Source organism: Neofelis nebulosa, chromosome 7 (genome assembly GCF_028018385.1).
Source record: "Neofelis nebulosa isolate mNeoNeb1 chromosome 7, mNeoNeb1.pri, whole genome shotgun sequence".
Classification (NCBI taxonomy): Eukaryota; Metazoa; Chordata; class Mammalia; order Carnivora; family Felidae; genus Neofelis; species Neofelis nebulosa.
The window spans coordinates 90,513,003-90,538,356 of record NC_080788.1 but is presented as its reverse complement, the minus strand read 5'-3'; the positions used below and the strand labels follow the sequence as shown (position 1 = coordinate 90,538,356).

Sequence of the window (25,354 nt, the reverse complement as noted above, 5' to 3'; positions counted from 1 at the left end):
TATATATATATATATTTATATTTACCATATCATCTTTATCCAATCATCAGTTGATGGACATTTGAGCTCTTTCCATAATTTGGCTATTGATGATAGCATTGCTATAAACATTGGGGTTTTGTGCCCCTATGAATCAGCACTCCTGTGTCCTTTGGATAAATTCCTAATAGTGCTTGTGCTGCATCATGGGGTAATTCTATTTATAATTTTTTGAGGAACCTCCACACTGTTTTCTAGAGTAGCTACACGAGTTTGCATTCTCACCAACAGTGCAAGAGTGTTCCTCTTTCTCCACATCCTTGCCAACATCTTTCATTTCCTGAGTTGTTAATTTTAGCCGTTCTGACCAGTGTGAGGAGGTATCTCATTGTGGTTTTGATTTGTATTTCCCTGATGATGAGCGATGTTGAGCATATTTTATGTGTCTGTTTGCCATCTGGATGTCTTCTTTAGAAAAGTGTCTATTAATATCTTCTGCCCATTTCTTCTGGATTATTTGCTTTTGGGGTGTTGAGTTTGGTAAGTTCTTTATTGATTTTTGATACTAACCTTTTATCTAATATGTTATTTGCAAATATCTTCTCCACTCTGTCAGTTGCCTTTTAGTATTATTATTTCTTTTGATGTGCAGAAACTTTTTATCTAGGTGAGGTCCCAGTAGTTCATTTTTTGCTTTTATTTCCTTGCCTTCAGAGACATGTCAAGTAAGAAGTTGCTGCGGCCAAAGTCAAAGAATTGTTGCCTGTTTTCTCCTCTAGCGTTTTGATGGTTTCCTGTCTCACATTTAGGTCCTTCATCCATTTTGAATTTATTTTTGTGTATGGTGTAAGAAAGAAGTCCAGTTTCATTCTTCTGCATGTTGCTATCCAGTTCTCCCAGCATCATTTGCTAAAGAGACTGTCTTTTTCTTTTTTTTCCCAAAGGATACTCTTTCTTGTTTTGTTGAGGATTAGTTGGCCCTATATTTGTGGATCTATTTCTGGGTTCTCTCTTCTATTCCATTGGTCTATATGTCTGTTTTTGTGCCAATACCATATTGTCTATGATGATTACAGCTAAAGTCTTGGATTGTGATGTCTCCGGCTTTCGTTTTCTTTTTCAACGTTACTTTGGCTATTTGGGGTCTTTTGTGGTTCCATACAAATTTTAGGATTGTTTGTTCTAGATCTGTGAAGAATGCTGGTATTATTTTAATTGGATTTCATTGAATGTGTAGATTTCTTTGGGTAGTATAACATTTTAACAATATTTGTTCTTACAATCCATGAGCATGGCATATTTTTCCATTTCCTTGTGTCTTCTTCAATTTCTTTCATAAGCTTTCTATAGTTTTCAGTGAAAAGATCTTTTACCTCTTTACTTTGGTTTATTCCTAGGTATTTTATGGTTCTTGGTACAATTGTAAATGGGATCGATTCCTTTATATCTCTTTCTGTTGCTTCATTATTGGTGTATAGAAATGCAGCAGATTTCTGTACATTGATTTTATATCCTTCGGTTTTGTTGAATTCATGTATGAGTTCTAGTAGTTTTTTTGGTGGAGTCTTTCGGGTTTTCCATGTAGAGTATAATGTCATCTGCAGAAAGTAAAAGTTTGATTTCTTCTTTGCCAATTCAGATGCCTTTTATTTCATCTTGTTGTCTGATTGCTGATGCTAGGACTTCTAACACTATGTTAAACAACAGTGGTGAGAGTAGACATCCCTGTCATGTTCCTGATCTCAGGGGAAAGGCTCTCAGCTTATCCTCATTAAGGATGATACTAGCTATGGGCCTTTCACATATGGCTTTTGGATGGTTAGGTATGTTCCTTCTATCCAGCCTTTCTTGAGGATTTTTATTAAGAAAGGATGCTGTATTTTGTCAAATGATTTTTCTGAATCTATTGACAGGATCATGTGGTTCTTATCCTTTCTCCTATTAATGTGATGTTTCACGTTGATTGATTTGCGAATATTGAATGAGCCCTGCAGCCCAGCCAGGAATGAATCCCGCTTGATCATGGTGAATAATTCTTTTAATATAATGTTGAATTTGATTTGCTAGTATTTTGTTGACATTTATATCCATGTTCATCAGGGATATTGGTCTGTAACTCTTTTTAGTGGGGCCTCTGTCTGGTTTGGGAATCAAGCTAATGCTGGCATCATAGAATGAGTCCAGAAGCTTTCCTTCCGTTTCTATTTTTTGGAAGAGCTTGAGAAGAATAGGTATTAATTCTGCCTTAAATGTCTGATAGAATTCTCCGGGGAAGCCATCTGGCCCAGGACTCTTATTTGTTGGCAGATTTTTGATAACTGATTCATTTCTTTGCTGGTTATAGGTTTGTTCAAATTTTCTATTTCTTCCCTTTTGAGTTTTGGTAGCGTGTGAGTATCTAGGAATTTGTCCATTTCTTCCAGATTGTCCAGTTTGTTGGCATATAATTTTTCACAGTATTCTCTAATAATTGTATTTCTGTGAGGTTGGTTGTGATCTCTTCTCTTTCATTGCCTCTAATTGGGCCCTCTCTCTTTTCTTTTTGAGAAGTCTGGCTAGGGGGTTATCAATTTTGTTTATTCTTTCAAAAAAAGGCTCTTAGATTCATTGATATGTTCTCCTTTTTTTTTTGATTCTATATTGTTTATTTCTGCTCTAATCTTTATTATTTCTCTTCTTTTGCTGGTTTGGGCTTTCTTTGTTACTGTCTTTCTAGTTCCTTTAGGTGTGATGTTAGGTTCTGTATTTGGGAACTTTTTTGCTTCTTAAGATAGGCCTGGATTGCAATGTATTGCTCTTAGGAATGCCTTTGCTGCATCCCAAAGGGTTTGCACTGCCGTGATTTCATTTTCATTTGATTCCATATATTTTTTAATTTCTTCTTTAGTTTCCTGGTTGACCCATTTATTCTTTAGTGGGATGTTCTTTAATCTCCATGTATTTGGGGCTTTCCAAATTTTTTCTTAAAGTTGACTTTAAGTTTCATAGCATTGTGATTTGAAAATATACATAGTATGATCTCAATCCTTTTATATTTTTTCAGGGCCGTTTTGTGACCCAGTATATGATCTATTTTGGAGAATATTCCATGTGTACTCAAAAAGAAAGTGTATTCTGCTACGTTTGAATGAAAAGTTCTGAATATATCTTTTAAGTCCATCTGGTACAATGTGTCATTCAGAGCCATTGATTCCTTACTGATTTTCTGCCTATATGATCTGTCCTTTGTTGTGAGTGGAGTATTAAAGTCCCCTACAATAACAGTATTGTTATCTATACATTTATTTATGTTTGTGATTAATTCTTTTATATATCTGGGTGTCTTCAGGTTGGGGGCATAAACATTTACAATTGTTAGCTCATCTTAGTGGATAGACCCCTTAATTATGATATAATGCCCTTCTTCCTCTCTTGTTACAGTCTTTGTTTTAAAATCTAGTTTGTCTGATATAAGTATGGCTATTCCGGCTTTCGTTTAACATCCAGTGACATGATAGATGGCTCTCTATCCCCTCACTTTCAGGCTGCTGGTGTCCTCAGGTCTAAAATGAGTCTTGTAGGCAGCATATAGATGGATCTTGGTTTTTTTATCCATTTTGATACCCTATGTCTTTTGATTGGGGCATTTTGATTATTATTATTATTATTATTATATTATATATATTATATATTATATATATTATAATTATTATTTTGATTATTGAATTTTATGGATTTAGTGTCATTGTGTTATATGTAGGTTTCATGTGCATGGTGATGTCTCTGGTCCTTTGTAGTCTTTGCTGCTTTCCACTCACAGAGTCCCCCATAGGATCTCCTGCAGGGCTGGTTTAGTGATCATAAACTCCTTTAGTTTGTTTTTCTGGGAAAGCTTTTATCTCTCCTTCTATTCTGAATGACAGCTTGCTGGATAAAGGATTCTTGGATGCATATTTTCCTATTCAGCACATTGAAGATTTCCTGCCGCTCCCTTCTGGCCTGCCAAGTTTCAGTGGACAGGTCTGCTACTAGCCTTATGTGTCTACCCTTGTAGGTAATTCTGATTCAAATTCTTTACTACACTATTCAGATCTGTTCTATATGTATACCAACCAATACCCAGACCTGGTGGTCTATCTGTTCAATTCAGTGTTTGGTGTACTGAATGAGATCAGATCCACAAGCATGGAGTTTTAAGAGGAGCCCAGAAATTCATAAACAATTTGTGTATCTTTTTCCTTAGCACTTTCATCTCTATAACCTCTCTTGCACTTCCTGGTTTCTTTGGGCTAATCTCTGGAATTCTACACAGAACACTGGAAATATATGTACCCTGCTTTGGTGTGCATTCCACAAACTGCTCCTGAATCCAGAGCCTAGCAAAACAAAGTTAAGAGAAAGAAAAAATAAATAATGGAATTTTACCCATTCTTTTGGAAACACATTCCATTATAGGAAGATGAAGGTTCCTCTCTCTTGTAATTTTGCCTCTTTCAGGCTTCCATTGCTGTAACCATGGTGTGGTTGTTTAAAGACTAGAGTGTAGGAGAACAGAGGAAAGAAAACAAAAGAGAAACATTATATACCCTCTTGGAGTATCAGGGGTTCCCTTTTATGCTCCTTGAGCCAGAGCTAGAGGTTTTCTCTTGGAGCTCCTTCCTTGATTCAGTGGATTCTTCTGGTACATGGGTTCAAGCCAGGAGGTATCAGAGCAAGTAAAAAAAAAAAAATGTTAAATTCACTGCAACTTTAATGATAGCTTGAATCCTGGTCTTCACCTCTATTCTGTCTGCTCTATTTACTTGTGAGAGTTCTCAGTATTCATTAGCACATACTGGTAGTATGTACATACATCTTAGCCAGCACTTGAACCCAAATATTTTTAGTGTAGTTTTATTTTGTACTAAAACCAAAAAGGGAAATACATGGGTAAAATAGCATTGGCCAATTTCTCTCCTTCAAAAGTGACATATAGAACCTTAAATAAGATAGTTTCGTGAGTCCATTATTTTGTAACATTTCAAAAAGCAAATCAAAGCAATGATGTGTGTGCTCTGATATTACATATTGAAACATATGTAAGAAATGAATATCAAGAAATGAAGAGTAAAAAGCATGGAAATGATACCAATGTTAGGAATTTGGTTAACTCTGGGTAATGATAAAGAGGAAAAGAATAGTGTATGTACTTTGGTCTACGTAGGACCAAATAGTATTGTAATGTACGTTTAATTATAATTACGGATAGGTATATGTAATATTATTTTCTGCTATTTTCTCTGTTCAAAATGTGTCACAATTAAAATTAAAATATTAAAAATCTTATGGAAAAATAATTATTTTAATTAGTACTACAGTTATGTGCAGAATCATTTTGGAAACAATATTCTTACACTGTTAACTGTAGTAATAATTCTGCAGGAAGATATAGCAATATGGACAAGAGTTTAAAAGTAACTGCTGTTCTGATCATATTTGTAATATTTATGTAATGGTAGAATTTGGCATAAAAGACATCATCTGTAACACAAAAGTAACAACAATGTATATCTTCTAATACAACTAATAAAGCATTTGGAGCACATATATTTGAGCTGAACTTAGTGGGCTGGTGCACTAGATAAGAAATAAGACAATGAATTAATACATTTCCAACCTAAGTGTATGTGTGCTTATTAAAGACAAATATACAATTACAATTAGCATTTCAACACATTTGAGTACTTCTTAATGGATGGCTTAGGAATTACTCTTCTTAGAAGACTCAGAAAAAGTCAAGGTGTTTTGTAATTTGCAAGGATGATCTTAATTTTGAAAAGCAGTATTGCCATTCAAAATTTCAATTAAATACATGTAAAAGGAAAAAAGTTACAAAATATATTCCAGTATATTTATTTACCAATTATTTTCATTTTTCCAATTTATCCTACTCTAAACTTACACATCCAAAACTGAAAAAGATATTTAATCATTCCCATTATCATGACATTTTCTTTTTCTTTCTTTTTTTCTTTCTCTTTTTTTTTTTTCATTTTGGGAAAATCGAGTGTGTTTTATTTTATTTATTTATTTATTTATTTAATATGAAAGTTATTGTCAAATTGGTTTCCATACAACACCCAGTGTTCATCCCAACAGGTGCCCTCTTCAATGCCCATCACCCACTTTCCCCTCACTCCCACCCCCCATCAACCCTCAGTTTACTCTCAGTTTTTAAGAGTCTCTTATGGTTTGCCTCCTTCCCTCTCTGTAACTTTTTATTTAATTATTTTTTTATGTTTGCTTATTTTTGAGAAAGACAGAGCATGAACGGCAGGAGGGAGGGGCAGAGAGAGAGGGAGACCCAGAATCTGAAGCAGGCTCTTGGCTCTGAGCTGTCAGCACAGAGCCCAACACAGGGCTCAAACTAACAAACTGTGAGATCATGACCTGAGCCAAAGTCAGATTCTTAACCAACTGAGCCACCCAGGCTCCTCTCAATTATTTCTTTTAAAGAAGGAGAAAAGTAAGAAAGAAAAAAAACACAACTATTACCATTTGGTCGTTTATTTATCTAAACTAGGTTATTTATTGTAATTTTGCTATTATTCTCATAATTCATAGCATTTATCTAATGGAGTCATTGGGCATAATTAATATGCAATAAAAATATGGAATAAATCAATAAGAAATTATAAATACTCAAAAACTGTATTATTATTTTTAAACTAATTTCTATAAATTGGTAACCATATAATTTTTTTTTAATTTTAAAATAATTGAGGCTATTTCAATGCACATTCTATGACATACAGTCCTCTTTTTCCTAAAAGGACACTTGGAAAATGAGTTTATGACCTAGATTTTTTTTTTTTCCTTTTTTAGCTCTCAACAATCTAGCTGAGATTAGAGGTTATCTAATATACTGAAAACCATGTAATTGAAGTAATATCTCTTGCCTTTAAGAGAAAAACATAGCTACTAGAATAAAAGTTACAGAGCCTTGACATGGTCTTATAAACCAACCTTTGAAATTCATTATGGACAGGGATTATGTGTTTTATTTCCCTCTAGTGGTTAAGCAAATGACTAAATACAAGGAAACAAGTCAATTGTGTTTTGATGCACTTGCTTAAAAGCCATACATAATACTGAGATATCTCATGTAGAGTACATACAGAATTGTACTATAAAATTTGCAAACAGGAAATGAATATGCACTCATTATTAAATAAGCACACTGAACCCCTAAATGGATCACTAGAAAATCAGCAGTCGGTACCAAATTATTTTTTTATATTCTGAAAGCCAGTGTTCATGAGGCAGAAACTAGGAGATAAAGTGATGCTTTTCCTTTTTTGAGCTAATACAGGCAAGTTACAGAAAAAACATTAAGAAAAGGAAAAATCAAATTGCATTTTATTTCCTTTTGAGAAAATTGGTTTTGTTGCAGAAAATTCATATTTACTTTGCTAACAATTATTTTTGATAAGGCAACTCTGAAATTTATATCACCTGAACAGATGATCTGGAGCAGAAAAATCATTTAAAAAATAAAAGCTATATACTTTTTAAAAAACAGAGCATATGCTAAACATTTATATGAAATATTTAATTTAATGCCCATCATAATAAGTGATATACGTTCACCATTTTATAGATGGTAACTGGAGGAGACTGGTAAAATATTTCTAAGGTGACAGAAATGGTAGGGCAAGGATATAAACCCAGGTAGTCTGGTTCCAGAACTTACATTCTATTAAGAAGGGATCAAGGCATGGTATCTGGCAGAAGAATCTGGGACAGTTTTAAATATTTACCATGCACAACGGATACTTGAATAATCTGGAGTTATTTTTAGGGTATAGTTCTGACAGTGTTATTGAATTCAGGTTTCATAGCACATTATTTTTTATCAACTGTATAATAAAATGAGATACAAAACCAACACAAGGAAAACAATTAGTGATTTTTATTTTAAGGAAATCATTTAATATATATATTCTTGGCAACTTTGTGATATTACAGACACAATTTATTAAAAATTTCATTTTATATTTTAGGCTACATTGTACACTTACTGTTTGAAACATTATTCTGGAGAAAGATGACAAAATATTGAAATAAAGGAGAAAACTCAGAGTTATTCTGGTGATAAAATTACTTTAAAATTCTGAATTAAGAACAGAAAATAAAAAACGCATATTGAATGTTTTTAGGATACTTTTATATTGATGGGTAAAATATGAATCAATTTAAACAGTTTATCTCAAGGGTAAGATTTGGCATCATTTAAAGAGATATTTAATTTTTTAGAAACATTGAAACTAATGATAATAGATATAAAAATACAGTAATTTTCTGTGGTCTATTTGTATCTTTAGGGACAGTTTTGGAACAGAGATTTCCAAAAATATTTTAAAAATTGAAACTTCATTGGATAAGGGTATATCATATGTGAAAAACAACAAATAATGGTCAATTAATTGACTTCATATAATTTGCAATTTCAGGAAAACATTTTAATAGCTTAAACATTTCTATTATTTTATAAATGTCTCTGCACACTGGAAACCATTTATGATCCTAGAGATTCCATAAAACAAAATTCAACAGAAGATAGATTTGTTTGCCAACCACAAATGTTTAGTAGCTGAAATGAAAGTATTAAAAGGCAAAACTACAGCAAACCAAGTAAAAGGGCTTCACCTAATCATGTTTCATCACATTCATTTAGAAAAATAATTGCATCATTCCTATTGACATGCTCTGTCATCATACATTATCTTATTGCAATTGGAAGATGAGAGAAATGTTGAAGAAAATAATCTAATGCTTTCTTTCTAATTATTGCTTAGATTCACAACTTGCTTCATTACTAATATTGAGGTAAACAGAAATGATAAGCTACAATTAGGAAGATAGGATTTGTGAGGAAAAATAGACTGTATACATAATAGGAATTGCTTTTATTATTAATAGAATTCTTAATAGTTTTATTTATTGATATGACCTTACCTTTGAAACCCATCTATATTGAGGACCACAGTAGACTAGAATTCAGTTTCCTCATTTAGTTGGCTCAGCCAAAACTACCTTAAACCAACAGTTTAGCAGTCCATTGATGATAGTGGTCAATTTTTGTACTAAGATCTATAATGTTGGTATATATTGGAAGATTTGTATATGTTTCATTTCACAATATTCATAGTATTAACTGCAATCTTTCTGACTATGGTAGGAATAACTATCAAAATGTATTTATCTGGTAACCAACTAGAAACTGCCAATGATATAATATAAATCAATAAAGAAAAGCATAATTCCATATTTTCCTCACTTGTTTTCAAAGAAAACTCCAAGTAATTCCTAAGAAAGAGATGACATTGTGTCATGCCCAATTGATATTCCGTATCTCTTTAAAATAAAGCAAAAAAAAACCCCCAAAACATAAAAATATTCTAATTTAAATATGGTTTAGGATAGGACAATTTGAAATGAAAAGGTATAGAGGTAAAAAATAAAGTAAAAAGGAAGAGAAGTAAAAAACCAGTGTTAATTATGCCGTAGTGTGATAAAGAATTTTATAATTTTAAAAGTAAAATATTAAGCATAATAAAATATTGGCATATTTGCATGAAGCCATGTCCCAGATTATGTAAAGTGCTAAATGTAAACCAGCAATCATAAATATTTGTGAGTAAATTAAACAGTTGAACAAGTGAAACATTGGAACTTACTTATCTTAGCAAAGTTGAACTTAAGTGTGTGAAATGATATAAACTCAAATGATGTAAGCGTGGAAACATGAGTGTTTGATATTTTTCACTGAGGGCTAAAGTGTTTATTTTGTCTAAAATATTGTGTGTAGGCCACAGAAGAATTGAGTATGAAACTTTGGATTTTCCAAAAATGGCCACTACTACACTTCTAGAATTTTACCACTCCAACATCAACAGGGGTTGATTATATCTGCTTAAAACTAGGTGTTTTTTTTCAACAGAGTGGAGCAGAAATATGCCATGTGACTTCCAAAGCAATGTCAAAAACGATACCACTTTCTTGTGATAGTCACTCTTGTAACCAGCCACCCTATTGTGAGGAAAACCAAGTAGCCTGTGGAGAGACCTTAGTTAACAGTGTAAGTGCTGTACTGAGTACTCTGGCTAGAGCAGGCAGCACCTGGCAGCCCTGGCCATGTTTATGTGGAAAGTGGTTTCGTAGCACCCACGTGAGGCACTTCAGCTGATGTTTGTGAAATGGAGATGAGCAATTTCCACTAGGCCTATGTTAAATTAGTAAATAAGTTTTAAGGACTAACTTACTAAGTCATTCCTTTTAAAAGGAATATATTCAAGTCTTGTTTAGTGAAATCTCCTCAGTGGCCTCGTTAATATTTCTTAAAAAAATATTTTTTAAACATTTATTCATTTTTGAGAGACAGGGTACAATAAGGGGAGGGGCAGAGACAAAGGGAGACACAGAATCTATAGCAGACTCTAGGCTCTGCACTGTCAGCACAGAGCCCGATGCATGGCTCAAACTCAACAACTGTGAGATCATGACCTGAGCTGAAGTTGGATGCTTACTGACTGAGCCACCCAGGGACCCCAATATTTCTTTACTAAATAAGTGGTTGTGTCTTATTTTTCAGTGTTAAGAATTTTCCATTTGGGTTTCTTAAGAATTAGGCCATGTGTGATAGATGTTTCCTGTTTTGTTCCACCTCACTTAACCCCACTAAGGTTTTGGTTAGGTCCAATGAGATGGTTTAGCTCCTTTGATTTCTTAATTTATTAAAATTTATCTTACATAAAAATGAAAATGATTGATTTCAGGGAATAGATTAACATACGATTGGGTGGAGGAAAGATCCATTTCTTTTGGGTCCTCCTCATTCTCTCTCTATTCTAATTTTTCCAGATACCCAGAAGCCTTAGCCATTGGCTTGGCTGAAAACCCTGTCATAGTTTCATATTATGTTGCCTCGCAGTGTCGTATTTGATCTGTTGAAAAGTAGAAATAAATATTGGAAACTAATTTCACTCAAATTCTTTGCCTATTTTTGTTTATCTGTCTCTCTGTTCAATCAACATCCTTAGCAAACCCAGAGGTAATCTTGTGACTTGTCTAAATAAACAGATAAAGCTAGTTTGAAAAGAACGTGATGTATTAACTTCATCTATTACTACCCATTTAATATGTTAAAGAGAAATAATGTGACAGATATCTTGCAAAGTACTTTATATGATTTTTTTTTTTTACATTTATTTATTTTTGAGAGACAGAGAGAGACAGCATGAGCAGGGGAGGGGCAGAGAGAGAGAGAGGGAGACACAGAATCCGAAGCAGACTCCAGGCTCAGAGCTGTCAGCACAGAGCCCAATGCAGGGCTCGAACCCACGAACCGTGAGATCACGACCTGAGCCGAAGTCGGACGCTTAACTGACTGAGCCACCCAGGCACCCCTCAAGTAATCTTTTTACCCAACTTTCCAAGATACTTCTGTATGGGTTGCTTCTGGAGCTACATGTTAGAATATCAAAATGTTATAACAAGAGGACTATGTGGCCCAACTGAACAAACTTAATAAGTACATACAGCATTTTTATCCTCATAAAGCATCTGGAAGAAAACCTTGATAATCTGAGTCTAACCAGATTCCACTGAGGATCACTTATCTCTACTCATGCTTTCCTTGATAGGATTTAAAATGGTAACTTGAGCTGCCAACGAACCAGAAATTATACTATGATTCAACAACTAAGAATATGTGATTCTAGGAAGAGTAAGCTTTAGAAAACGTGGAATTGAATTTAGCACTCAGGTGAAGAATATAAATGATTTTCATGTATTCTCTCATATGGGTCTATTTGGCTCACATTAGATTAGTTCTACCTTAATAGATAAAAATTAAATTAAGTCTGAAATGTATTAATTTATGCAACCAATAGTTTTTAAGCATTTAATATGTTTCAGGTACTTAGAGAATATGAAATTGAAATTAATTTAAAAACGTGTAAATAAGTACATGGAAACAAATGATCTCTGTTTTCACATAAATTACGTTCCAATGAAGGTAAGAATACTTGTAAAATATAAAGTAAAATCTGTACAGTGTATGTTCGATGGTGGGAAATGTCACTTTTTGTTTCTGTATTCTCCTGTTTCCATTTTTCTGTTCTCTCTCTCTCTTTTTTTTTTTTTGCATTATTTGAGTTTTTATTTTTTTTAATTAAAAAAAAATTTTTACATTTGTTTATTTTTTGAGAGACATAGAGAGACAGAGCACAAGTTGGGGAGGGACAGAGAAGGAGACACAGAACCGAAACAGGCTCCAGGCTCCGAGCTGTCAGCACAGAGCCTGACGCAGGGCTCAAACTCACAAACCGTGAGATCATGGCCTGAGCCGAAGTCAGACGTTTAACCAACTGAGCCACCCAGGCGCCTCACATTATTTGAGTTTTTAAAGAATTATTTTGAAATTTATAGGTCCCTTTGCAGTTATTTTTTTGGTGATCACCCTAGTGGTTGTTCAGCACTAGTAATGTATGTAAAAGTTAAATATTTTGCAACACTGTACCTCTTTTTACCCCTCTTAATCTTTTACCTTTTAGTCACCATACTGGGCTCATCACACTTTTACTCTTTAGATGTAAAGAGTTCTAGCTTTTTAAATAGCTTGGAGGTCACTTCAGCAAGAGTGGGAGAGGCAAAAATGTGGTCAGGTACAATAGCAATGGCCACCTGCCTCCTCGTACCACTGAAATCAAAAGCAACAATCAGTGATCAGAGCACAGATCCCTGATATTTGTTGGACAGCAAATGTCCCACCCTGGTTTCCACAAACTGCATGCAAGATGCTCCCCCAAAAATATGTTCATGACTACTTGCCATGGGACTGGGGGTATGTACTGGGGAGAGGACACTGTGCTAAGAGCTGAAATTGACAAAAGTTCACTGCAATTAATTCTCCAAGTCTTCTGTTAAGTTGCAAGCTTTCAATAGACTCCTAAATTCCAAAAGAGTTACATCAGATTAATTCTGGCAGTGGTGAGACAGGTTCCTGGGGCTTCCTACTCTGCCACCTTTGGAATCCTCTCAATGTTTTATTTTTGCCTGGCAGCATTCAATACTCTTCCTCTACTTTTCCCTTTCAGCAGTTTGGATGTGATATGTTTAAACATATTTTCTTTTGTGTTTATCGCACATATTATTAAAATGTAAATATTGTATTTCACCAAATTTGTAAATTTTTCAGCCATTAATTTTCAGACACACTTTCTGCTTCATCTTTTTTTTCTTCTCTTCTTCCATGAATTAAATTATATGTGTATTAGCCCTTTTAATTTTCTTCCTAACTTCCCAGAGTCTTTGTTTACTTTGTTCAAAAATATTTTCTCTGTCCTCTTCAAAGGGTTATTTGTTTTCTATTATCTTCATTTCCCCAGCCAGTTATTTTTTTAAATTTAAATACTAAAATTTTCACTTTTAAAACTTACATTTAGTTTTCTTTTGTATTTTGTATTTCTCTGCTAAAATTTCTTATCTCTTTATCCTTCATGTTTATTTTTTCCTTTACCTCATTAAGTCTAATTATGGTAGCTTCTTTAATGTCCTTATCTGATAATTTCAACATCAAGTTATCTTGCAGCTGGCCTCTGTTGATATTATTTTCCCTTCAGAATCGATTGTATTTTCCTGATTCTTTTTGTATGCCTATTGACTTTAGATTATAACAGACATTGTAAATATTGTCATGAAGATGCTGCATTCTGATATACACCTATCAAGAGTGTTCACATTTTTATTTAAGCAAGGCATTGACATGGTTATGTTCAAACTGCAAAATCTATTTTACCTTGATGGTAATGGTAGAAGGGCAATTCATTAATCTTTTCCACGCATTGCTTCAAATTTTCCTTGCACACAACTGGCTTGGAGTCAGCCAGAGAATTGGATAAAACTAATATACAGAGTTCAGGACTACTATAATTCAGTTTTGTTTGTTTGGGTTTTTTTTTTTCCTCTCTCTCTCAGTACCCACTCTCATTCTTCATAGGCCATAGTTGTCCAAAACTTTGCTCTCACTTTTCTCAGGCCAGAAAGATGATGAACTTGCTCTTTTGAATCTTTACTCACCATAGGTCACACTTTTAGGCCCTCCTGCAACATCAGCCCACCCCATGCCAGCCTTTTCCTACAACACTTAACTGCCCTCCAAAATTTGTCTACTTTGTTTTCTTCTCCAAATCCTTCCTATAGTGTTTGTAAACAAATGTGTTTACATTTGTTATTTATAGAATAAAATCTTACAAAGCTATACTAGAAACAGACACAATACTTAACTTTTAAGAGCCTTTTTTTTTCTGTTAAGAGGAAGTAAAATAGGAAAGCCCTGGATTAATCATGGACATTTTCATGTTACCTTAGTGATACTGAACCACTAACTGTACTTTAAAAACTATTTTGTTGGGGCGCCTGGGTGGCGCAGTCGGTTAAGCGTCCGACTTCAGCCAGGTCACGATCTCGCGGTCCGTGAGTTCGAGCCCCGCGTCGGGCTCTGGGCTGATGGCTTGGAGCCTGGAGCCTGTTTCCGATTCTGTGTCTCCCTCTCTCTCTGTCCCTCCCCCGTTCATGCTCTGTCTCTCTCTGTCCCAAAAATAAAAATAAAAAACGTTGAAAAAAAAATTAAAAAAAACAAACAAACTATTTTGTTCACATGGAGAAAAAACATCTATCAACAAGACATAATTCCACAACTTGTTCTTTTGAATTCTTTAATGAGGAAATTATCTAGTGTTTTTAAGAGAAGGTGGCTTTAGATCTTGCTGACTCTAATTTAGACATACACAAAGAACCATTTTTAGGCCTTTAGTTAATTCTGGAAAGTAAATCAACCTGTGTACACAGTCTTGGTGTCACTATATGAAAAAAATTCAGAAAACTGATTTCTCTTTGCCTACTTTGAAAATCATAGCCATTTCAGTGATTACTAATGATACTAACTTTTAAAAGTGCCATATTATAAAATCATTCCTCAATTTCCAAAGAGTGAGGAAACTATATATCCCATTATCTAAGACAAATTATTCCATATGTCAACAAAACCTAGTGAACAATATTACAACAGTGTCTTCAACTTTGAATTCTTAATCTTGCTTCCCTGGTAGTGATTACATCTGTTCACTAAAGAGTCTGTTATAAAATATACCTGCTATGTATTGTGTAAGACGAAAATGTGCAGAGTGAATGAAATTTATTGCCCTGCTTAATGTATTTTTAATACTCTGTTACTAATTCCAGTGCCCTAATTAGAAAAAAAACACACACACACACATTTTGTAACGAATTTCCAAGAACCACAGTCTGGGGATGGAGGTGGTGGAGAGAAAAGCTGACTAATGAAAGTCTAATGAAAGAAAATGATCAAATTATACCTCAAACCACTGGAGAGTTTCCAGAATTGAGCTGCCAATATGATTCACAGAAATTCTGCCATATTTATGGCACAAAATTCTGTTTGTTAACACTTAACCATGTATTGAGGCCTCCATTCTCTAGAAGGGATGGTTGTAAGACAAAATATTATAGAGATTTTTCTTTAGTAAAAAAAGGATAGCAGTGAACAATAAGCTTTTGTGAGGCACAAGGTTGAGTGGAATTCTTGAAGGATCACATCAACCTCATCACTAGAATTAATAAATTGTTTTAAATAACTCATAGCATTTACACATAAATGTTGAACACTTTTTATACATGCATGTTAATTTTCATAGTATCATGGTTGTTTCATCATGCATCATAGAGTGGAACATATCAGTAAGGAAATTACCACTCTCTTGCTTTAAATGTGCAAACAGCGCTGATTTTTGATATAACTATCATAATTCTACTATGGTAGAAGCTAATATCTTCATATCAAACCGATATCTTTGTTGAACAGATGTAAATGACTGCAAAATATCTATAACATGAATTGATTACTTAGGTAATGGACTGAACTCATATGAAACAAAAGACACACAGAGTATTAAGTGGGCAGTATCTTATAATGCATGACTCATCTAAAGCTAAAGAACATTGTAATTTTCATATTTTGACTCAATTGATATTCAATATTTTTCAAAAGATTGGTGTTCAACAAGAAAATACTCCATGCTTAATTGAAAATCATTCACATTTTCTAAAACATGTAATTTATTATTCATGTACTCATAATTTTCTATCAAAGATCCCATAATTTAAAAAGTAATTTATCTTACCATAACTCCTTTTAAAAATGGTTTTCCATTTCTGACAGGGAATCCAAGTCATTTTATAGCTGATCAAATAAACAAAATCAGATCCTGTTAAAAATAATTTCAGGGGCGCCTGGGTGGCTCAGTCGGTTAAGCATCCGACTTCAGTTCAGGTCACGATCTCGCGGTCCGTGAGTTCGAGCCCCGCATCGGGCTCTGGGCTTATGGCTCAGAGCCTGGAGCCTACTTCCGATTCTGTGTCTCCCTCTCTCTCTGCCCCTCCCCTGTTCATGCTCTGTCTCTCTCTGTCCCAAAAATAAATAAACGTTAAAAAAAAAAATTTAAAAAAAATTTCAAATTTTTGTTGATTCTGATTCTAAAATACTAATTCCATCAATTCTTTTCTGACTTTTGGGAGGAAATTTCTTATCAAACTCACTGTGTTGGCTGAAAAAAAATCTTCATATTGTCCACATTATTATCTCCAAAAGAGTTTACACAACAGACAATTGTTGGACTCTGTCACAATAGTTTGCTATGATCTTTTCATGAAACATGTGACATACTATTTTCCAGTATTTATTTTACTTCAATGTTCTGGTCTTAACACTGGCTTCTGCATTTCTTCTCAGATCAACTTCGGTAGTATGCTTTCATTATGAATTTACAAATATGTTTATACTTGTTTAACCACAAAAATAATTTAATTATATTACCGTGGAAATAATAATTATATCAATTTAATTACCATTCATGATTTCATAGGTAAAACTGTAATTCATGTTGTGTGAATAAAATATTCAAATCATGACATGACAATTTTACAGACAATTTATCAGATTATAGGAAATGTCATTCACACTAAATCAATCCATTGACACAAAAGAGATAAGAGGCATGTTTCTGTGTATTATTGGAAACAAGGTATGCATCTAAGAGGCACACTATAATACAGCAGTAATAACTTGTTCAGTGCAATAGTTATGGTGAAATATGGTCCTACCAGAACAATATTGAGTTTCATACAAAAATTGTTTTCTACTGCTTCACTTTTTAAATTTAAACTTACACTTATTAAAATAAAATTTAAAAATCAGTTACTTAGTTGGGGTGCCTGGGTCACTCAGATCATGATCTCACAGTTCATGAGTTCAAGCCCCAAGTCAGGTTCTGTGCTGAAAGCTCCGGGCCTGGAGCCTGCTTCAGCTTCTGTGTCTTATTCTCTCTCTGCCCCTCCCCTGCTCATGCTCTGTCTCTCAAAAATAAATGTTAAAAAAAAAAAAAAAAAAAAAAGTGAGTTGCTTAGCTGCACCAGCCACACATTAAGTGTTCAACATTCACATATGGCTACTGGCAGAAGTGTCTTGGACAGTGCAGCTCTAAGCTCTTTAGATAGCCCTAGAAGTATTATGAGTTGTTTCTTATTGAACTTGGGAAAATGTGTTTTCTCTCAAGGCATATGAATTAACTTGTTTTTATGGGGCAAATACATACAGCATTCATCATGAAAAGGTGAATGGTAAAATTCACCATTTTAATCATTTTAAAATTGACCATTCAGTGGCATTGAGCACATTCTAATTTTTAATGTTAGAATGTAACCAAAATCTTTCATTATAGAGTATTATGAGAATAAAGTATTATACATATGTTCTGTTTCCCTTATTTATTTATTTATTTATTTATTTATTTATTTATGTACTAATTTTCTAATGTATTTATTTTTGAGAGAGAGACAGACAGAGCACAAGCAGGGGAGGGGTAGAGAGAGAGAGGGAGACATAGAATCTGAAACAGGCTCCAGGCTCCGAGCTGTCACCACTGAGTCCGATTGAGGACTTGAACCCACAAACCACGAGATCATAACCTGAGCTGAAGTCAGAAGCTTAACTGACTGAGCCACCCATGCACCCGTTTCCCTTTTTCAAATGCTGAATATTTAGTAATCATTTGCACATCTAACTTTTAACGTAAAAGCTAATGAAGAATATATCAGCCAAAATGAATCCCACAAATAATCTCTTTAAACATACTCTGGTCTATTAGTAGATTGCTTAGGTCAGGGAAAAAAAAAAAAAAAAAAAAAAAAATATATATATATATATATATATATATATTACTTCAGAGGGTCAAATACAATGTAAATATATATATATATATATTTTTTTTATATTTACATTGCTTGATATTTAAGGGTTTGTTGATGTTTTCTTCAATAGGTGTTAATGAATGACATTCTTACAACCTGTTGCTGGTTATGTTCTTTGAATTGGTATCACTGGGAGTTGTCTGTGTGTTTCCTGTGGATGAGAAATGTGTTGACGCTTTACAAAAAAAATCAATTACCTCTGTTTTATTTGTTAGTATTTTCTCATTTATGGTGGCAGCTAGAATTTTATTTAAAAGTCTACAATAAAATAGCTTAGAACTATCTTAATAAACAATCATTAAAAGCTTCTAAAATTATATTTTATAGCTTTGGGAATGTAGTCTTTTTGCTCTGACCTGACACTGGACTCAGAATATTTTAAAGTTCATACAGCACTATTTGTTTTATCTATAACCCATTGTCTTGGCATAATAGACTTTCTACCAATTGGAGTGAAGCCTGAAGATACAGTAAACCATAAAAGATTTTCCAGAATAGAAGTGTCAACCGTAATGATCAACAAGATATATAAGCAAGCCTACAGGGGATGATTAAATTAAACTGTATTGAAATCCACTTGGGAAGAGAGACTGTAGTTATGTACTATCTCCTCAGTTCTTATCAGCTGTGGGAAAGCCAAATTTTGAGAGCATTTTCCAGAAATTGCATTTTAGAAAAAACTATGTTTTACTTATTGGACAATAAAACATTCCATAGACCAGTGAATGATTGATGGAATATGTAATCAATAAATGCTACTGAGAAGCAAAGGAGACAAATCTATTTCAAAGGGATTGTCTCCGTCTATTTTCTTCTGCAAAAAAGAACGCTGGGATTGATACTTCAGCCATATTGCCTCAAACCAATCAACTTAAAACCATACCTAATCATTCTAATATGTACTCACTATTTATTATTACTCTGTAAATCAGAGGTTTGGGTTCACTGAGGTGGGTTCTGTGCTCAGGGTCTCACAAAGCCAAATTCAAGGCTGCAGTCCAGGCTAACATCCCATCCAGGGAGGAATCTGAATCCAAACTCATTCAATTTATTGAGAGAATCCAGTTCCTTGCAGCTAGGTCTTATTGTCAGCAAAGGGCTGTTCTCTACTCCTGCAGGCCCATCACATTTCTTCCTGTTTCCCTTCAACTTCAAATTAGCAAGAGTGTCTTTCTCCCACTTCAAATTTCTGTAGTTTCTTCTTCTGTTACCAAAAAAAGAAGATTTGTTTTTAAAAGTACTCATGTGATTAGATATAACTTACCCAGATAATGTCCCTCATCTTAAGGCCAGCCATGATATGTAACATAACCATGGAAGTGATATCGTATAATTTCTGGCAATTATTGTGAGATATCTCATGGGGGCCATTTTAGGAATTCTGCCTACTACCATAGGCAATTTATAGATATTGTTCAATACAATCTAATTAGCTGGAAGTTTGAAATGCAAGATGGCCTCATATTTTAGTCCACTATAGCAAAGTAAAAGTCAACTAGGGATATTTCCATGAGAGAGGAAGTTAAGCACAGACACACAGGCAATACAAACTTAGCATTCTGTTGAATTTAATGGAGTTACATTCTGTATTTCAGATGTAAATTTGGTTTCATTTGATTCTATATGTGAACAGTACTGGCTATATAATTTGTCAGACCCATTGAAAAATTAAATAAGGTGCTTCATGTTCAAAAAGTAGAACATAGTATAATTAAATGTACCAAAGCATAAAGCTTTTTCCCTTCTCTTGTGTTTCCTTCCTCAACTTTCCATGGTGGTTTTTATTTGCTATTTGATGTTGTTTTAAGTTTAAAAAATTAATTTTAAATTTTAACATGAATTTTACTCTTCCATTTCGCATTGCCAATTTTTGATACAAATATAAGAGCATTTATATCATACACTAAATCAAAAAATAACATTAAAATAAATTCTTATTCTATAGCTCACACAGGCCTATGTATTTTTCTTACCAGAATAACAGAAATCATGCACAAAAAATAAGTGGATTGTCTTTATTTTACTTCTTGATACATACATATGCTACTTATACTCTCTGCCTTTGACTTAATGATGAGTAAAGAAGAACTGAAAGGAAAAGGAACTACGGGTTCCCTTATCTTTACCTTTCACTTTATAATTTTTAGCATAAATGGTTGTCTAATAAGGAGAAGTAACATGAGTAAGATTGAGTTTCTTTGTTATTTGTGTTCTGAGAAGCCCAGTCTTCTTTCTGAGTTTGAAGTAAGCTCTGGTTAAAATAGAAACCATGGTCTGTCAGTAGTGACAGCAGACATCCTTGCCTTGTTCCTGATATTAGGATTAAAGGATTCATACTTTATCATTTAGTACACTGTTAGTTGTGGATGACTTGTTTGTGTTTTAAAAGTTGAAGAAATTCTCTTGAAAGCCACATCTGTGAAAACTCACACAAGAATAGATATAAATCGGCCTAAATAGATCTATTAAAGAAATGGAATTGATAATTCATAATCTTCCAAAACTGTTAGCACCAGGCCCATATGAGTTTTGTGAAATACCAATTCTCTATAATATCTTTCAAAGGGTGGACACAGAGGGAATAAATACTTTCTAACTCATTCTATGAAGCCAGCGTTACTCAATATCAAACCAGACAAAGTCACTACAAGAAAACTACAGATCTATATAAATATCTCATGAACATATATGTAAAAATCCTCAATAAAATAGTAGCAAATCCGTTAGTAGGTGGAGGAAGGATAGTAAAGTATCTACCAGACTGAGAAGCAACTTTGAGACCAAAAAAATGAAGGAAACCACTCCATATTATTTACACAGTTTTATTCAGGGTATCTTACTGATAAACAATCCCAGCTCTATGCAGCTATTTTCCACCCCTACTCTCTGCTAAGTCCAAACATTAATCCCCAGCTTTTATAGAGTGAGGAGCCTGGCAGGGAGGTCACAGGGTAGTTACCTAAAGTGACATCATCTGTACACCAGAGTATCTCTACTAGTTATCTAAAGAGGGCCTTCTTGTGTTCCACTTTAGGGAAGATCAGAACAAGCCTTCTCACATTCCTGTCAGAGCACACATTAACCTCCGTGGGGCCTGGAACACACAGCTCTGAGGGAGATCATCGTGCAGACATGAACAAGATGGACAGCCAAAGATGGAGTCAGTGTTGTCAGCACTCCTACACAAATCTAATCCAAAAAAAGCATGAATAGAATTATACACCAGGACCATGTGGGATTTCTCCCAGGTATGCAGGCTGGTTCAACATTCAAAATCAATTTATGTAATCAATCTCATCAATACACCTAAAAAGGAAATCGTGTGATCATATCAATAGATGCAGAAAAAACATCTCACAGAATCCCAACAGCCATTCATGATAAAAATTCTCAGTAAAAGGGAATAGAGGAGATTTCCCTCCACTTGATAAAGATTATCTACCAAACCTTCAGCTAACATCATACTTAATGGTGAGAAATTTGAGGCTTTCCTGCTAAGATCAGGTACAGGCAAGAATGTCACATCTCCCCACTCCTTTTCAACATTGTACTGGAAGTCTTTGCTAATGCAATAAAGCAAGAAAAGGAAATAAAATGTATACAGAATGGAAAAGAAGACATAAAACTGTCTTTTTTTTTGCAGATGACAAGATCATATCTATAGAAAGCCTGAAAGAAGAGACAGGAAAAACAAAAAAACAAAAAACCTCTTGGAACTATTAAGTGATTACAACATGGTTTGCAGAATAAAAGGTTAATACACAAAAGCCAATTGTTTTTCTATCACCACCACCAAGTAGAATTTGAAATAAAAAACACAATACCATTTACATTAGCCTCCCCAAATTAAATACTTATGTACAAATCTAACAAAATATGTAAAATATCTACATTAAGAAAACTACAAAACTGGGGGCGCCTGGGTGGCGCAGTCGGTTAAGCGTCCGACTTCAGCCAGGTCACGATCTCGCGGTCCGTGAGTTCGAGCCCCGCGTCAGGCTCTGGGCTGATGGCTCGGAGCCTGGAGCCTGTTTCCGATTCTGTGTCTCCCTCTCTCTCTGCCCCTCCCCCGTTCATGCTCTGTCTCTCTCTGTCCAAAAATAAATAAAAAACGTTGAAAAAAATTTTTAAAAGAAAACTACAAAACTGATGAACAAAATCAAAGAACTAAATAAATAGGTGTTCCATGTTCATGGATAGAACTCAATACTGTCAAAATGTCAGTACTTCCCAGCTTAACCTATAAATTCAATGAAATCCCAAACAAAATTCCAGCAAGTTATTCTATGGATATTAACAAACTGATCCTAATGTTTATACTGAGGGGCAAAAGATATAAGAGCCAGCACAATAATGAAAGAGTACAACAAAGTTAGGACTGATAGTACCCAATATCTAGACTTACTGAGCTATATTAATAAACACAGTGTATTGGCCAAATTCTGGATAAATAGATCAGTGCAATAGAATAGAGCCAGAAATAGACCCCTATAAATATAGTAAACTAATCTTTGGCAAAGGAGCAAAGGTAATAAAATAGAGCAAAGATAGTCTTTTCAACAATTGGTGCTGGAAAAAAAAAAAACTTGACATCCACTATTTTTCTCCTTCTACATCTTTCTTACTTTGATAGATTTACATTTCAATCCTTTATATTCTTGCTTTGAGTCATTGTTAGATGAATATTGCCTCTTACAAAATCTGTGGTATACACCCTAAATTCTTGCATATTCAGAAATATCTTCCACAGTAACAGTGAAAAGATGTCTTGGATGGGTGTAGGACTGCTGTGTTCCACTCATCGAATTTCTCTTAATGAGTCTAGATAAAATTCTAGCTTCAAGTGTTTCAGAATATCTGCTAGTGATATTCTAATATCTTCTTAATTCTGATTAACTTATTCTTTCAATTTGGGGAACATGATGTTTTTTGGCATTGATTTTTTCCAAAAACTCCATGAAGCTTTCAAACTTTCTTCAGATAATTTTTTTTTTCTACTAACTAATCATTTTTCTCATATATTACATTTTCATTTTTTAAACTCATTTTTTGCATGTTAGGTCTCTTGTGTTTTCCAAATAAGCTTCTAAGATTTTCCCTCATATATTTCTTCTCTATTTTTTCTCTTATTTCAGCAAAAATCTCCCATTTGATATTCTAGTCTACTACTTCAGATCATTAACTGCAATATAGTATTTAACGTCAGATCCTTAAAGACAACAATGTATCCATTAAGTTGTTTTCCTGAGAAATCATATCATCATCTGCCACCCTACAACAGCTCTATTTTATGAATTTTATGGTTCTTTTCCTCTGTCTGATATTCCTCAGAGGGCCCAGTGAGAAGGCAGTTTTTTGTTTGTTTAATTTTTCATATATTCATTTTTACATTGAGACTCAGGTCTTTACGCTAGATCATTCTCAGTGTCTTCAGTCCTGCAAATGGAGAAAGGAAAATCACTCTCTCCCCATGGTGAGCCTACTGCATAGCATAAAAAGTCCTCATCTTTCCCTAAGGTCTCTCATAGTAAACTTCATTCTTCTCTAATCACTTTGCTCTCCAATTCTCAGGAACAACAAGAGTGACTCAGCACATCCAATCAGCAATTCTCATCACATATATTTCAAGGCAGGTGATTATTAAAGCAAAAAAAACTATGACAATAGAGAAGAGAAATCAGAAGAAAACAGTCTGAACTCAACTCCACTGTAAAAAGGGTGGGAGAGGTTTTTTTTTTCTTTTTTTTATGTTTATTTATTATTTTTGAAGGAGATAGAGAGCAGGAGAGGGGAGGCGCAGAGAGAGAGGGAGACACAGAATCCAAAGCAGGCTCTAGGCTCTGAGCTCTCAGCACAGAGCCCGAGGCAGGGCTCGAACTCACGAACTGTGAGATCACACCCTGAGCCGAAGTAGGACACTTAACCAACTGAGCCACCCAGGCACCCCAGGGTGGGAGAGTTTTTAAGAGTTGAGGTGGGGGATAGTAGGCCTTGTGTTTGCTAATTGGCTTCACTCAGAGGAAAAGTAAACTTAGTTATATCTTCATGACAAAAAGTAGTTTTAGAACTTGGAGCTAGGTACCCACCTAAGTTAGGGTTTTATCTTTCCACAGAGACTGGTAGTTATGGACATTATTTCTTTGATGATTACATTTCAAAGAAATCACCCCTAGGTCCTTCAGAAAGAGGGTTTTAATGTTGTTGTTGTTGTTGTTGTTTTTTTTTTGAGAGAGAGAGAGAGAGAGCATGCCCAAGCATGCACGCGTTTGCTCATGCATACAAGTGGGTGACAGGCAAAGAGAGAGAGGGAGAGAGAGAATCCCAAGCAGGTTTCACTGTCAGCACAGAGACTAATGTGGGGAGCTATCCCACCAACTGTGAGATCATGACCTGAGCCAAAACCAAGAGTTGGCTGCTTAACCGACTGAGCTACCAGGTGCCCCAACAAGAAGCTTTTAAAAAGATTTACATAATAAAATGACAGAGAAAGGATTTACTAGTTTTCTAAAGTAAATACTCTAAGAGAGAGAAAGGGAGGGAACTCTGTGCTTAAGCCCCCTAGATTCTATAAGACCCTGGGTAAGATGGTTAGGAGCTGAGAGGCAGAGAGCAGTCTGTCTAAAATTTGGTCAAGCTGAGGGAAATGTTAAGGCTGCCTGTGTCAGGACTAAATTCCCATCTAATCTCAAATAAGCAATGAGATGAGGCTAATGTTTGGAGTTAGTACTGGAAGAGGTGGAAGACAGACTTGGAGTGCCATATGATAAAAATCCTGAGTATTAATTCTGCCACCAGCTTTATTATTTTGTTTTTGTTTTTTTTAAGAAACCAAAGGAAACCTTTAGATATACTAACTTTGAAATAAGAGAAACATTTATATTTCCAGTGGCCATAGATCTAAGTTTAATAGCAAAATAATCTTACATGGTAATCTGTTATGCTAATCCAGAATAATTGCTTATAAAACATTATTATAGACAATTTAATGTATTTTTAACAATGTATGGTATTCACCTGTATGTTTAGA

At 34.4% G+C, this 25,354-nt stretch overlaps 1 long non-coding RNA gene across 4 annotated transcripts in view; it reads left to right on the top strand.

Moving 5' to 3' along the window:
- The first annotated feature begins 330 nt into the window (after positions 1-330).
- Positions 331-25,354, top strand: part of LOC131517140 (uncharacterized) — an 85,056-nt gene continuing 60,032 nt past the window's right edge. For 2 of the 4 annotated variants that reach the window (XR_009264417.1, XR_009264418.1), the window contains exon 1: positions 344-519. This is a non-coding gene — a long non-coding RNA (uncharacterized LOC131517140). Of the gene's footprint in view, positions 520-9,940; positions 10,079-25,354 lie in introns of all 4 variants that reach the window. The other 2 variants (XR_009264420.1, XR_009264419.1) reach the window with 2 other exon arrangements.